Consider the following 16,719-nt stretch of genomic DNA (forward strand, 5'->3'; position numbering starts at 1 on the left):
AGACAAGCATCGTCGGCTTACTGAGTTCCATGTTGGGGACCAAGTATTGGTGAAGCTTTATCCTAATCGTATAGGCATCTTCCGTTGATGGCACCACAGACTCATCAGGAAGTACGAAAGACCATTCATCATCACCAAGAGAGTGGGCAAGCTGGACCTGCCTCCAGACTTCAAGGTGCACCCAATATTTCACGTGTGCAACCTAAAACTGTTCTATGCGAAGGAGAGGGATCCAGAATGTAGCGTGCCACAACGCACTCCCATCCTGCAGAAGGCCCCGACAACACAACGATCTGAGAAGCATCTCAGCAAGATCCTTCATGACAAGGTCAACTACTTGGGCAAAGCGAAGACGTATTTTGTGTAGTGGAAAGAGACAGTGGAACTAACGTGGAAGCCAACATTTCATATAAATATCTGCTATCTAGATGAAGTCAGGGCTTACCATAAAACAGATGGCGTTGAGGGCAACCCATGATTTGAAAGGAGGAGCATGTTTCTTTGTGACCTACTTTGTACAGTTGTATCTAGAGTCTGTTTTGCTTTAGTTGAGTCATGGTGTAAGTGTTGAGTCACTTGTAACTTTCTCCAGGCCATCCTTGTACTTTAGTTCAAGTTGATCAATACCCTGAAGGGTTAGCCCGTATATCTGAAGTGTAATGCGCCTGTGGGCAAAAATAGTGAATGAATGCAAATGTGTTGAACTTTCTTTGTTCACTCTCATTGTGATTACCTTCAAGTGATTACAATTTCTCTCTCTCTTCTCTTTCGCTCTCTTGCACTCTCTATACTCAAAGCTTCCGCAACGGCAAGCGAGCGATAAAAAAGGCTTGCGATGGTAAGAAAGGACCGTCACATTGCACTGGCCTGTTGAAAAAATAGGCACACATAACTATATGTATTTTTTTATTCAACCCTTTATAACTTCAATCTTTCAACCTTCATAATGAACCTCTATAACTCCAACATTTACATTTGAAGCCCTCCAATAAATACAATATTTAAAACATACATATATACATAACTATATATATACTTATTACTTCAACCCTCCATATTAAACTTTCATAACTCTAACCTCCATAATTTCAACATTCACATCTAAAGCTCTACAATAAACATAATATTTAAATCATACATACAGACAATTATATATATTTTTTTCTTCAGCCCTTTATAACTCCAATATTCACATATATACATACGTGTAACTCTATCATGCATATATTCAACCCATTATAGAAAAATTCATATAAAAAAAGATAATTTGTACATATATTTAAATAAATATAAAAAATTCATACATGTAAACAATGTCAATAGAAAAAAAGCAAATTTTGTTTTATATATATATAATTTAAAAGTTTATTAATTACATATAAGAGACTCTCAAAACTTGTGCAATACAAGGCTTGAGAATAAATATAGATAAAAAAATTATATATATATATATAACTAAATACAAATTAATTTACATGATTAAAATATTTAGTTATATCAAGGTTGTGAAAATTTTGATTGTTTTTTTGCTTTTGCAATACACCTATCTTCTTGCAATAACTCTTTTGATGCACGAGTGCTCCTCGGCTTAGACTAGCACAGCATAAATTCTTGTTTAACATTACTAGAAAGAAATCTGAGTTTTATTGGCTCACCTTTGTGGTAGCGCCTGTGTAAAATGGATTGGCGCGGAAAAGAGTTGGCGCAGGGAAACCCAGCGGAGTGAAAACACCTTTTCTAGCGCAACCCTGCACCATGTCAGAGAAAACCAACAATCTTTGGCGGGCTGCGCCAGTAAATCCCCAGATGATTTTGCGAGGGGGGAAAACATTTGTTCTCCCCTGTTTTTTCATTTTCACAGGTTCACGAAAGGGGGATACCAGGAGGTGCAGCAGCTCTACTCCGACGATGTCGACGGCAGGTGGTGGTGGTGCTCTCTCTTCTCTCTTTTGCGTATAATCAGGTATTCTCTATCTCTTTCTCTCTTGTTCTTCTCTCGGTGTTAGGGTCTTATTTTTCTTCTTTCCCCAATTGTAGATTTCTGCTTCGTTTAGTATTCTAAGGTTTCGTTTCTGGTGTCTAGGTTTCCCAAACGTTTGTTGTTAGGGTTTGGGTTAGGGCTTCACTGGGTGTTCTTATGCCATGTCTATGAGGCCCAACTCCCGGACGGAGGTCCAAAAGAAGGTAACTTGATGGACTTCCTTTTGTTTCTGGATTCATCCGTGTATTTTCCTGAAAGTATTATGGTCTCTCTTGCTTGATTGCTGGGATTGATTGAAAAACCCATATTGGGACGTTTCGTTGCAAGTCAAAAACCCTAGAATGATCTTTGGGGTTTGATCCAGGGTTTTGATGGAATTCCGTGGTCTTTCTTGTGTGAGTAGTGTTGTCTCTTCACGGTTCTTAGTTTTTGGTGGTGTAGATATGACTATCGCTTTGGGAATTCATATTGATTCTTCAATTTTAGTTGAATCTAAGATGAAGGTTCAAAATTCTCTTGTTGATATCGTCATTTATTTTGTTTCATTTGATTTCACACTTCTTATTATAATCATCTTGATCTTTAACAGTTGGAGAGTCTTCCTGCTATGGTTGCTGGAGTATGGTCGGCTGATAGTAGTGTGGAGTTGGAAGCGACTACTCACTTTAGAATGCTTCTTTCTATAGGTATTTTCTTTCAGGATTTTCTTCGTTACTTGTTGTTTTCTTGGTTTCTTCTGTTTTGTACTGCTTTATACGTGTGTAAACATTTTCTTTACTGCACGAGCAGAACGCAGTCCCCCCCATTAAAGAAGTTATTCAGTCTGGCGGTGTTCCTCGATTTGTTGAGTTCCTTGGGCTGTTTAGTCAAGATAGTAATTTTGTTTACCCCCTAATTTGCTATATATTATCTGAGGGACATTTTGAAACACAAGCAGCATTCCGATACTTCTCAAATTTTGTCAATGTTACACATTTTAAGTTTTTAGTTTTAATTGCCATCATCCTTGTAGTTGAGCATTGCTGAGTTATTCACAAGCCTTATCTTTCTTGTTGTTTTACTTACCTGCTTCTCTTTCACTTCCTGATTCAACTGATCTTTGGTATGGAGAACAATATACATTCCTGTTAGGGCATGAACCATGAGACTAGACTGACATGATTTGAAATATACTACTAAAGATGATTGCACCAATGTTTTGGAAGAACAAGAAAAGCAATGATTGTTACTGGCAAAGGTGATTTTTGATTTGGTTATGGCTGGCTTGCTAGTCTTTGAAATGCCACTATGTTCTAATTGTCATCATATTTGCCTTTTCGTGACTTCTGTTTCATTTATTCTATTCTTGTACGTTGTGATTCTTTTTCCCTTAAAAATGAGAGTTTTGCACGACTGACGATGTACATTAAGCATCACTAAAAGACATGGCAAGCTTTGTTCTTGAATTATTAGCAAGACTTTGAAATATATCTGTTTAGCTTTGCTCAAATACAACATAGACCATGGTCTCTGTGGCCTATGTGTGCATCCAATTGTGTGGACACAGGAAACAGGGGAATGCTTATGCATACACCATCTTGGAATATTTTTCCTAAAGAACTGTGCTTAGCGATAGTGTCTATGAAATGTACTTTGCTTTCCATCTGCATTTCAAGTAATTATCTCTTGTGTTTATATATTATAGAGATGGAGAATCTTACTGCTTCATCATGCTGGAAACTTGTGAAGAAGTAAGTTGTGCCTAGTCCTTGAACATGTGTGTGTGTCTATGTCACATGGGTGCGGGTGCGGGTGCGGGTGCGGGTGCGGCGCAATTTCAAAAATTTTGGACACGAGGACTCGGCTATATATATATATAATTCTAGTAAACAATTAAAATTAAGTAGCCAGAACTATATAAGATAAAAGGATATTATCATTTTTCAGAGATAATTTAAATTGACTTGTAATAGTAAACTTCAAGTCTGCACTAAATTAAGTAGCCAAAACTATGACCTTAATTTTTTCGAAAGTTTCAATTTGGCACTCCCATTTCTTTATGGTAGTTCTTAAGTTAGCTTTTCTAATACTTGTGAAACTAGTATTTTTTTAAACTGGAAAAGCATTTATTTAGCTACCTCAAATGGTTGGGTTACCTTTTATCGTGTTTTATACATATTTTTACATAAGTTGTGAAACAGTCACACAGACTGTGCACACAGTCTGTGCAATGCAGTCTGTGACTGTGCAGACTGTGCACAGTCACACAGACTGTGCAGACTGTGCACAGTCACACAGACTATGCACAGTCACACAGACTGTGCACAGTCACACAGACTATGCACAGTCTGGTTATAAAAAAAAGATATATAAAAAATGATTTTTTTTTTGTTTTTTGTCTTAAAAATGGACATTTTTGGACTCGGTCAAAGTTGACCGAGTCCAAAATGTGGACAGACTCGGCCTTGACTCGTTGACCGAGTCTGACTCGGCGTTGACCGAGTCCGGGCCGAGTCCGAAGCCGCACCCGTGTCGGGGCGTGTCGACTCGGGTGCGGCACCTCCCTAGCCGAGTCCGTGTGACATAGGTGTGTGTGTGTGTGTCTTCTGATCAACATTCATTTGATGCTCAAAAATGTGCAACTGCGGCATGTGATGACCAATCTTGGGGAGAAGCTCCCTGATGAAGAAGTTGATGAGATGATTCGTGAAGCAGATATTGATGGAGATGGTCAAGTCAACTATGAGGAGTTTGAGGATCATGCTAGCCAACTGATGTTTGCAAATGGAGACGCGCTCCACTACTCTTTGATTGCATTGGCAATGGAACACCCATACTTGTTTTTGCATCCTTTTCAGAGTTCTACTTTCTGATTAGAGCATGGGATGAATCTTTGTGGCTTAAAACTTGCTAATCTTATCATGGGATCCATTTTACATGATTAATTGATCATGTTTTGGGCTTTTGGGATCCACTTTCCTGATAAAATTATTATCATCATTATTGTTGTTGTTGTTATCATTATTGTTATCATCATCATCATTTATGAATATTAATATTATTATTGTATTATTGCTATTATGTTGTGTTTCTTCTCATGGCATTGTTTCTTCTCTACAACATGGCATTGTTTCTTATCTGCAACAAACAATAATGAGCTATTTCTAAATCTGGTTATGGGATAAATCCGTGAAACTGTCTATCGAGTGCTCCAGCATTACAGTAACATGAACCAAAGAATGCCACTTATATATGTGAAGATATACACTTACCAGGTATGCTGACCTGTCTTTTTTTTTTAGTTCTTGTCATGCTATGTTACTGGATTCTTGTTTGGTTTATTGACTGGTGCCTTTACTCCAGATATTTAGGGCACTGAAAGATCTCTGACCCCTTAGTTTCTTGCTCAAACCAATCTTGCACATTCTAAGAGTAATAGCTGACAACTCAAACCAATCTTGCACAAGCTATATATATGTATATATAAAATCCAGTATTTTGAGGATTCAATGAGTAGTTTTCTTCTTTTATCTTTTTGTCTTGGACTTATAATGAATAGCTAATTGAGGAACCTGTCTCTATTTTGATGGTGGGGTTCATGGTTTATGGTGATTTAGCATGATAATGAAGCATATCTTAATGGTTTTGGCATTTGATATATGTTTATCAATTATCACCTGCAATCTACACCTCATACGATTGAAAAATATGACTAAGCTTTTGGTTTACATGGCAGTTCCAGTTTTTTTTTTTTTTTGAAAGGCAAGCTGGGGTTAGGCAGACTCCTACCAGATATCTCGTAAGCCCCATGTGGCAGAGGGATTCAAACCTAGGCCTTCAGCTTGGCACATGACCCCGCTTACCACATGGCAGTTCCAGTTCTTTTCAATTGTTTATGGGACTTGTTCTTTTTCTTTTCTACATAAGAAAATGATTGTTTTCTGACTGAAACCTATAACCTCGTTCAATCTCAGAAGGGAAGTGTTGGAGGAGTGTGGAGCTGAAGGTATGCTCAGCTTCTCTAGGCCTTCAAGGGTAGGAGTTAGGTGTCACACTTAGACTCTGTACTGCTTGAGAAAGAAGTTACAATGTGAAGCATGTGGGAGAAAATCAGTCTCCAAGTGGAAGATTGTTGGAGTGTGGAGCCTGTTCCCTACTAGGATATGACTGCTTAGTGGGTAATTTTATAATTTTATCCTAGACTTCTTATATGTAGGCTCTTTGAATCAGATTACAAGTCTTGCAGAGTTCTTGTAATATCTAAACTACACTTGCAGAGTCTTTTGTAACTTTTTTTTGGCTTCTATTTAAAGAGGGTCATCTTCCCTTTGTAAGGTATCTTAAAATCTAATAACAGGGTTTCAGTGCGGCCATGGACGTAGGCAGTGCCAAACCACGGAAATGTTTATTCCTCATGTGGTTTGTTTTCTTCTTTTGTTTCTTCCCGTTTATTTGTTTGTCGATTTGTCTGTTGTGTGCCTATCGTTTCCCACCAGGAAGTTCACTGGAGAACGTGAAATTCATTCTTTACTAATTTAGCCTGGTGATATCTTGAAAGTTCTTACTAGTATGAAAGTTCCTGCTGATGGTGTGGTCTTGTGGGGCTCCAGTCATGTAAATGAGAGTATGATTACTGGTGAATCTGAACCTGTTCTAAAGGAGGTCAATTCTTCAGTTATAGGAGGTACTATTGATTTACATGGGGCACTTCACATTAAAGCCACCAAAGTGGGGTCCAATACTGTTCTGAATCAGATCATATCCCTGGTAGAGACGGCTCAAATGTCAAAGGCACCTATTCAGAAGTTTGCCGACTTTGTAAGTTATCTTTGCAATGTTTTTTTAAAGAAAATAATACATTTCATGCTGCACAAGGTGTTTATGCTTCGTTCATTATGTCTGTAAAGCTAAGGCTAGTTATTTTCTTGTGCTTCCTTAAAGTGACTTTAACACTTTTCTGTTTTTCAATTGTCCTTTTCTTTTTCGGCATTTTAGTGTCTTTTCTGGTGAGATGCTTTTGGTGGACTTTGCTTTGTTGATTTAGGTACAATAGGCATGTTTTGATAGCCATGGATCTTACAGTGGGATTTTACTGCAGTTTTGCACCAGGTTGCTTTTGAAAACTGATATCATATTTATGACTTTGTAACAACAACTAAGATAAAGAGAACAATATCTTATTGACTGCATAAGCCGTTGAGGACTGCCATTATGTACCCATCATTGAATATGTGGCCGACTGGTGCAGAACTTTGGTTCAGTTTCTTTTCATCAGCGTCATGCTCATGGGAACTTCGTTGCCTTGGCAAGTTTTGGAACATACTTTTGTTAAGGACCATGTGAAATAATAAAGCCATTTTCTGGTGATCAGCATGTGTAAAATTTATTTGATTTTTTACCATGTTAGCTTAAAAGTATGGAGGCAAGGGAAATCTAGCTTGCCTTTTATTTTTGGCATAAATACTTGGATACATGTTTTTTTAGATGTTATCATATTTCCTATTGCTATATGTAACATGCATAAATTGCTGGTATTAACATAGTGCAATTTAATAAAAAAATAATGGATTAAACAATACATTTTTGTAGATATTATTTTTTTGTGTAGTGTTTACTCATTTATTATTACTATTATTTTTGTTAGGATTGGCAAACAAGAAGACTGTCTTTGGTTCAAACAGAAAGTGTTAAAACTGAAACAATGGATTTTATAAAAAAATTTCTAACTTTTACTGGTGCACTAAATAAGTGCGCCAGTAAAACCTCTTTTATTGGTGCAAAACATGCGCCAGTGAAACTGGCACAAAAGTTGCGCAAAACCGGTTTCACTAGCGCAGTTTTTTTTATGCCAGTGAAAAGAGCATCACTGGCGCAAAAGTTGCACAAATGAAACTGGCACAAAAATTGTGCAAAACTGGTTTTAGTGGTGCAAAAACTGCGCCAGTGAAAGTGTTTTTCATTGTCAAATGTAAATTGCATAAGTAAAAGCTTTACCAGCGAGGCTTTTACTGTCGCACCTACTGACACAATTGTTGCGTTAGTAAAGGTTTTTTTTACTGGTGCAAACTTGTAACAACATTCATAATATATATATATATATATATATATATATATATATATATATATATAATGTTATTCGAAACTATTAAAACTACCTACCTCGCAATCTCCTGCTTCATTTCATTCCACCAATACCTCTTTCACAAGTCCTTAAACATCTTAGTACTATTCGGATGTATGGTGTACTTGACTTTATGAGCCTTCTCTAGCAACTCTTCATTCAATTTGGGATCGCTGGGAACCCAAATACGCTCTTCCATCTATATATTCTCATATTCTTTCTACTCAAAGGATAATGCTCCAACCGAGCAAGAACTTGCAATCTCTCACACTAGGGTCTTCTTTCTGGGCTTCAATGATCCGAGCAATGAGATCAGACTGGACAGTCACATTAGACCACTGAATCGCTCCCGCATCAACTGCAAACGGCTTCCAAGCCACGAAATCTTCCAAAAAATTACACTTTGCTCCCAACAAGCTGGCCGAAATGCCACCTGGCTTCCTATTGAGCACATCAACTACTACATTGGTCTTCCATAGATGGTACGAGATGTCGAAATCGTAGTCCTTCATGAACTCCAACCACCTTCGCTGCTTCATATTGAGCTCTTTCTATGAGAACAAATATTTTAGACTCTTATGATCTGAGAATACCTCAAACTTCTCTCTATATAAATAGTGGTGCCATATCTTCAATGTGAAGACTATAACGCCTTAATTTTTGAAACAAAATATAGGGATTTTTTTTAAAAACATTTTTACTTGATTTTCAAGAAACATAGCAAAAACTATTTTTAAATATGTTTCAAGCCTTGGATGGGTTATAGATACAACACCCACATAAGTAAGACTAAAATAATTAAATCAAACCATAGTTTGCATTTAAAACAAATCAAATACTAGTCTCAAACATTATCAAAGTTAACAAAACTTAATCAAATAAATAATTAATAAAATAGTAAGTTCTCTCAAAACCGTAAACAACTGACCCTCTTAGTGCCACCTCGAGCCTACGGTCATCACCCTCCAGCTTACTCATTACCTAAACTATTATAAGTAGAGGCATAAGTCCACAACCTCAGTAGGTAATCATAAAAATAAACGTTGACACATTTTCAAATATCATCTAAATCATGCAACATCATAATATCAAAATTAAGCATAAATCGCATTTACTCAAGTAATCATGGTTGCATTCATATTATAGGATAAACATGTTACAATGCATTATGTCAATGAAATAATAATTTATGCACAAACTAAAATATTACAATAATTCCATTATAATTTCTTATGTTTCACTTTTCCTTGTCCCCGAAGGTACACTCTCGGGTTTCTAACTTTAATTCAACCAATCCAATAACAGGTACATTGTGCCATGTATTTTATTAACCTCATTGAACTGAAGAATCTGCAACCTCACATCAAGATTTTACTAGAGCAGTCTGTAACCGAGAAAAACTCACAGTGGTCCTGCGTGAAATCGATTCTTACTCTATAGAGATTTTAGACATACCACCTAGGGCATATGATAGTTCAACCCCCCTACGATCGGAGACAGGGGACCAAGAGATGTCGTTACTCTCCGAAACAAAATAACGATCAACCGGTCGTGTGTACCCACACTCTCTACAAAGTGAACCCTAGTCTAAAGAACTTGTTTCGAATGGGTCATGGGTGTTATTTAATTATTAGCCTCATCAATTAAATTACATGTGCTCATAGCACAAATACCTGCCTCACCAGCCTAATATTCCCACTAGATATTTCATAAGCAAGTCTGGTTTGACCCATTCAGATCTCACAATTCACACTGTGAGCGCAGCCTCCACAATACAATTATGTGATTATGTACATAGATATCTTTTCTGTCTCTTGTGCATCACAGACACCCATAGGTTCCACCGAACCTTGGCTCCCACCAAGCCACACACATGTTTATATCATACATTATTATCACCATATCATATGCTTACATGCATAAATAAAGGCTGCAACCATATGCAATTCATGATTATGCTTAAACAAGCAACATGTGTAACAATTCACTTTATACTGATCATGCCTTATGATATTTAATATTCATTATCATGCATGTTATATAAATGATTATAAATCAAGAATAACATGAAATACATTCAGTTTGAATGCATATCAACTCATTTTTGAAAAACCCACCGAAAGTCACAGGAACCGAATTATACTTTCCTAATTTTACTAGAAATGCCCCTATGTCTCAGGAACACTGTCCAAGAAAAAGAACCAAAAAATTTGTTATTATAAAATTAGGAAAATTTTGGGACTAAACCCTATTAAGGAAAAATATAAGATAGATCCTGTCAATTGCAGAAATTTATCCCGATTTGGGGAATTTCTTTAAATCTACAACAAAATCTTTTGACAAAACCTTTTTTACCGGATCTTCTTATACATGTTACCTTTCACCCAGATTTTTTCTAATTTATTTTGATCAGTATTGGTTGGGTCTTTAGAACCATCAAAATCGTTGGTCGGAACAATCCTGTAGACATGGCAGAAAACCTGTGCTCCAAACGAAGCGAGACAAGATTCTAAATTTAAGCCTTAGATGTGTAGAATACTTCAGTAGTTTTATTTTAATTTGCTGATTTCGTTTTCATGGAGATATCATTTTTTTTTTTAAAATAGGTCAGGATAAAAAATGAGGACAGAAATGCCAAGATTCAAACTCATGCAAAATTCATTGAGCAAGAATAAGATTCACGGTAAAAATCTATACAATCATGATTTTTGATGCTCTAAACATCTTTACATCATGATATAACACATATTTGCTCAGATTCATGCTAATCTTGCTAAAACAATAACATACATCATCGAAAAATCACAAAACCTTAAAGAAATATCTCAAATATGATTACATCTATGCAAGAATCATAAGAAACCCTAAACAATCATCAAAACATGAATTCTTTATGCAATAACATGTTGTTATCATGGTAAACATAAAATAATCCATCATACATGTTCAGATCAACTTTCTTTATCAAAACTAACAAAACCTTAAAAATGTTTTTGCCCAAAGCCATATTTAAAATAATTTTTCGTATTCAAGAACATGGATTCAACCATAATAACGAATTTTCAAAACTTGTAAAACTTATATTTAATTAATATAACCTAAGATTAACATATTAAACATACTAGAACAACTAAGATCTAGCAAGGAACAAGAAAGAAGCTTTCTCCAAATCGTTTTTCACAAATGAAGCACGGAAATTATCCTATTTCGAAAATCATTTTTCTTTTTTATTTTATGGTAACAAAAATCCATAAAAACATGTTCTCTACATTGAAACTCAATCTTAGAGAGGTATTTCAAGGTCTTAACCATCATTGGTTTAGATCTAAAAATTATTTCATGCATATTTCATGCGTTTGAAAAAATCTATGCCTACGCGATTGATATACCTACCTTAATCAGGTTTTCAAACATAGATCGGCTTTTATCTCCTATCTTAAAATCTTAAAGGAACTTCAATGACTGTTGAAAAATCTCCAAGAAGGAAGAAATAAAGAAGAAGAAAGAATAGGAAAGAAGAATAATAATAAGAAAGAGACCTACCATGTTTTTTTCTTTATTTTTATATTGAAAAAACCCACCAAGAGGGGGGCGTCTCCTCATTGGAGTCCAAAATACAATGGACTCTAGCTAATCTGATCCCTAAGAGTCTTATTCCAAAAATATACTAACTAACCTCTTAATTAATTAAGTAATTAATTTAATTTATTATTATTATTATTATTTTAATTAATTACTAATTAGTTATGGATCCATTAGGGGGGCATCCCACCCTCTCTAGAATCCTCTAGGGTTTAAAGACCCTCCTAATGAGGTCTCTAGAACTTGGAGTTGATCTTACTTATGTCTAAATTCAAAAATGATCTAGATCCAAAAACTCGATTCTCTTATGTGAAAAACTCAAAAGGGTGAGGCGATGAGTGACGATACATAGGAGAGAGAGAGAGAGAGAGAGAGAGAGAGAGAGAGAGAGAGAGAGAGAGAGAGAGAGAGAGAGAGGTGGCACTCAAGGTAAGCTCTACCAGATAAATGGAATGGCCTGCGGTCTGCACCTTCACAAAACCACTGGAGCCTGATGTTCGAATGGGGCGATGTCGTCCTCGTGAAGAGGCAAAAACCTGACCAAGAGGAAGAAGGGGTGAAGGGAGGATCCAGGCGGCGACGATGGGGGTCATGACGGTGGCACAAAATTGACCTTCGACAAGCCCCCGAACGGGGAAGAAAAGAAGGAGAAGAGGGGAGAAAAAGGAGAAGAGGTGCAAGACGAGAATGCCCTAATGGCCTCACCCATCCTCTTTTGCGTGAATTGCGTTGGGTCTGGATTGGGTCAGGTTTGATCCCAAATCAAAAGACAAAAAATAATAATAATAAAGAAAAAAAATGTAGACCTATTTAACGAATAACAATTTATTTAAAAAAAAATTGTTTTAAAACAAAGCCATGATAAAATAAAATATAACTCATTTTATTATAAAAAATCCTTAAAAATTTATGTTCGTGTCTATTCAATTAATATATTTCCTGTTATTTATTTTATGACCAAAATACCCTTCATTAGAATTTTTTTCGAAAATCACCAAAATGCATCTAGTTAAGGTCAAAAGACACTAAAAACACCTAGATGAGTTTGTGACCCTCTAAAACAATTAATTTTCATGATAATTTGAATATTTTAACAATATTTTATCTAAAGAGATTCTTGAAATGACCATTTTACCCGAAAGATATAATTAAGTGTATAAAATATCCAAAATTGATATTTAAAAGTTAGAAGCATATTTTTAACTCGAAGATAAGTCTAATTCTTTATTTATTTAATATTTCCAAAATTTACAGGTTTTACCTTGGTACTTGTATAGCATTGCTATCTTGGTATTGCTTTTTCAAATATTTATGAATAAGTATGATCTTGGTAGACTTCTTCGGCATTGTATATCAATTTTACATTTAACAGCATGCACCAAGCAGAAAAACAAGAAAACAAAAAATCAACGGAACAGTTACAACATTAATTTTACAAAGGCCATTTTCATGTCAACTCCCTCATACATAATTTTTAAACGAAAGTTAATTGACTACATGGCTAAAGAACAGTTTCCAAATGTTTGGCAATCACCCTCACTACAAGAGGAGTTAACTAGGATCCAGCATTCGAATAATAGATCTTTTTCTCAGGTGTTTTGATTCCACAAATCAACAAACCAAATGAATGGATCAGAATAAAGCACAAAGCATCAAAATATAAATCAACAATCAAAAGAAGAAAAAATAATAGTTGGACTGCCAACTCTTTCACAAGCAAGCTCGGAAACTAAGAGCAGGTCAACATGACAGTAAAAACATTGGAGCACTCTTTATTGGGCATAATTACATTTGCATAACTTTTAGTAGTCATTATAACAAAATGATTGGATGGTACCAAAACTATGTCATCTTCTGCAAACTCATAAACTCTTTTTGCAAACAAATTGATGCTTTTCTACATTAGGAGCCAAAACAAAAAAGGAAAAAATTTATAAAGAGAAAAGATAAGCAAGACTAGGGCAATGACATGGTCAGTAGGGAACAAATTGTTCGATAACTACAGCAAACAAGGCAGACCCAGTCCGAAGCTAGTGATTTTAATCCAATAACTACAGCAAAAATACAAGCTTCTTTCTACCTGAGATAAGGACGGAGACGAATGGGCTTGATCTCTTGCTTGCCTGTGTGATTCGAATATGAACGTAGAGGGGAGGTTCAGTGCTGGCTGGAGCTGTGCCAGAGAAACCAAGCTTCTGTTGGGGCAACGTTAGTTTTAGCCAGCAAAAACCTTTTCTTTGGCGTTGTCCATTTCTGCGGTGTTTTTAGAGTGGCAGATCAGGACAGATCCTTTTGAAGGGTGGAATAGGTTTCAGATCTGAATCCAACTTGAACTCAGGATTCAGGTAAAAAAATGGGACCTTATATTACTGGATCCAAGAAAACGGATAGACAAACTGACTTTTAAGGGAAAAGATAAACGACTTGAGTTTCAACCGATTATAATCCAGAACCTTCCATATATGCTTATATGATTCTAACCAAGATCTAAGCAGACCTTGACTTTGTCTATTCCAGATCTGAAATAGATTCAGATATATATCATCTGGATCAGATAATGTGAGCTGAATCCAGTTTGAACCAGGGTTAAAAGTCCCACCCGTTTTCATCCTGGGTAACAATGGTAATTGTGAATATGCGATGCATGAAAGCAAGAAAGAATTTTGGGTTTAAGGAAAAAAAGGTAATTTAATATAGTAAGATGTGTTGCCACTTTTTTAAGGGTTAAAACCGAGACCTTCCTTTTAGAGTCCTATTCGTATTGGGTTATAGATTGACAATAACCGATCATACTTGGCAAGTTTCACCAAGTATTGGGTTGTAATACGTAACCAAAACACGTTACTAACTACAACTCTGCTTGAATCTGAAACAGGTGAGGATCACTCCTGATCATTAGAAAACTCTTTGCTTCAAAGTGAAGCAACTAAATCGGTATGAGTCCTAATTCCTCCAGTATTTAAGCCATAGCTAAGAAGACCTTTTCATACAGTTGTGCATCAAGAGCCAGAATACTGTAGCATCCGGTGAAATCTGAAAGAGAAGGAAGAGCGGTACAGCTTGCAGTCTCCATGGAGTACATCAGAAGAAGCTCTGTCTTTCCATTACCAGCAGCCCCTCCATCAGCTTTCATGGATTATCCCACACAATCGATCGGGTCTTCGGTATCATCAACTCCTTCATCAACTTGGCCTGTGTATTTGATCCCTTACAGCCTTCCCTGTGCTTGTGTTTATCACCGTATCATCCCTTCCTTGGCTCCATATCCTTTCCCCACAAACCACTGCCTCCCCTCCTCTTGTCCCAGCCAGTACTACTCGCCTTCTGTGACAGAACGCGAAGACCAGGAAGAGGAAGAAAAGCAGACATGGCAAGATGTTTCTTGGGAGAAGCCTGCGAAAGGTTGGGTGAAGCTGAACTTTGACGGTTCACACAAAACGAACCCTCCAAGTTCCAGCATAGGGGGTTTGGTCAGGGACGACGAGGGTGGGTTTCTTTTAGGCTACGCCCAGCGGGTAAGGCCGGGCTGCAGAGACGCCCTGAGGTCGGAGATATTGTCGCTGCACAGAGGGGTCCAGTTGGTGTGCGAGCATGGCTGGAGGAAGGTCTGGATAGAAGGTGACAGTCGCACCGTTACTGATGTCGTTGCAGCAGCGTTGTACTTTGACGAGCTCGAGCAGGAAGACCAGATGGTGGTCGATGACATCAGGAGACTCTTGGGTACCCTAGACACATGGAGGTGCTCCCACGTTTACAGAGAAGGGAACCGTTCTGCAGATAGGTTGGCGCACATCGGGAGCTGCTGCAATGAGAACATGCTATGGGAAGCCGACCCTCCGAAAGAAATAGTTGGTTACATGAAAGAGGAGTCCGATGGAGTGAAAGTGAGGAGGTTCATAGCAAGGCGTGCCTCATCCTTCAACCAGACTGCATGAGATTGTTGTAAACACATTTCTGGGAAGGAAGATCGGGATTCAGGACATATACAAGATCAAGATTTAGGACAAGCACAAGATCCAGGTCTTGAGGCATGCTGCTGCAGCGGATCTCCAGCAGATAGGTCCGTGGATCCAAATGTTGAAAATAAGGATCTCCATAAGGTTTATCAAGGACTCCCCTTCCTCCAAGGAAAAAAGAAACTTGTAATCATAAAGAGTCTAACTGTAATTAGTTCTCTCTATGCACGGGAAAGTCCCAAAAATGAATAAAAAGGGGGAGAGAGAAACTTCATAGTGGACGTAGGTCAAATTGGACCGAACCACTCTAAATCTTGTTTTCTTTTTGTATGTGTGAAAATTTCAAGCATTCATGTTTTACATGGTTCAGAGCCACACGCTCCCATCGAGTTTAGTATGTTAGTTTTTTACAACGTAAGTAAAAGTCTACCTAACGCAAATAAAGAGCTTTACTAGTGCTAACATATAGTGCCAGTAGTTTCGCCTGTAAACGTTCTATTGGCAATACAATTGCTTGCATTAATGGATAGCACCACGAAAAAGCATTTTTTGGAGTTATTTTAATGCTAAAAAAAGTCTTTTTGTTACTAATTTAATGTCAAAAAAATACCTTTTCTAGCACTAAATTAGTTCCAGTAAAAGTGGCTAATGGAAAAAAAATATTGTACTATAATATAATAGCATAATTGAAAGCTCAAATTTATCAAAAACTCCTAAAAATGTCAAATCCCTAAAATGAAATGCTTAAAAAATAAAAAACCATAAATCATACTTAAAATACAAAAGTCGTAAAATCAAAATCATACATGAAAAAACAATGAATTTAACATGCATTCACTAAATATATTACAAAAGTAGCAATTATAATACAAAACACTAAAAATCTAAATCATACATGAGAAAAAAAATGAATTTAGCATGCTTTCACTCAAAAAATTATACAATTAACAATTACAATGCAAAACCCCTAAAATCTCAATCATACTTGAGAAAAAAATCAGATATATTATGTTTTCACTAAATAAATTACAAAATCATTAATTAAAATAAAAAACCCTTAAAATCTAAATCATACATTAGAAAAATAATCAAATATAACA

General features: G+C 36.5%; 1 long non-coding RNA gene across 1 annotated transcript; it reads left to right on the plus strand.

Annotated features, from left to right (window-relative positions):
• Positions 1 to 2,600: 2,600 nt before the first annotated feature.
• Positions 2,601 to 6,386, plus strand: LOC149842995 (uncharacterized). The gene is made up of 2 exons (XR_016431103.1): positions 2,601 to 2,667; positions 5,935 to 6,386. It is a non-coding gene; the product is annotated as an uncharacterized LOC149842995 (long non-coding RNA).
• The last annotated feature ends 10,333 nt before the right edge of the window (positions 6,387 to 16,719 follow it).

Source organism: Nuphar pumila, chromosome 3 (genome assembly GCF_984573655.1).
Source record: "Nuphar pumila chromosome 3, dmNupPumi1.hap1.1, whole genome shotgun sequence".
In the NCBI taxonomy this organism is placed as follows: domain Eukaryota; kingdom Viridiplantae; phylum Streptophyta; class Magnoliopsida; order Nymphaeales; family Nymphaeaceae; genus Nuphar; species Nuphar pumila.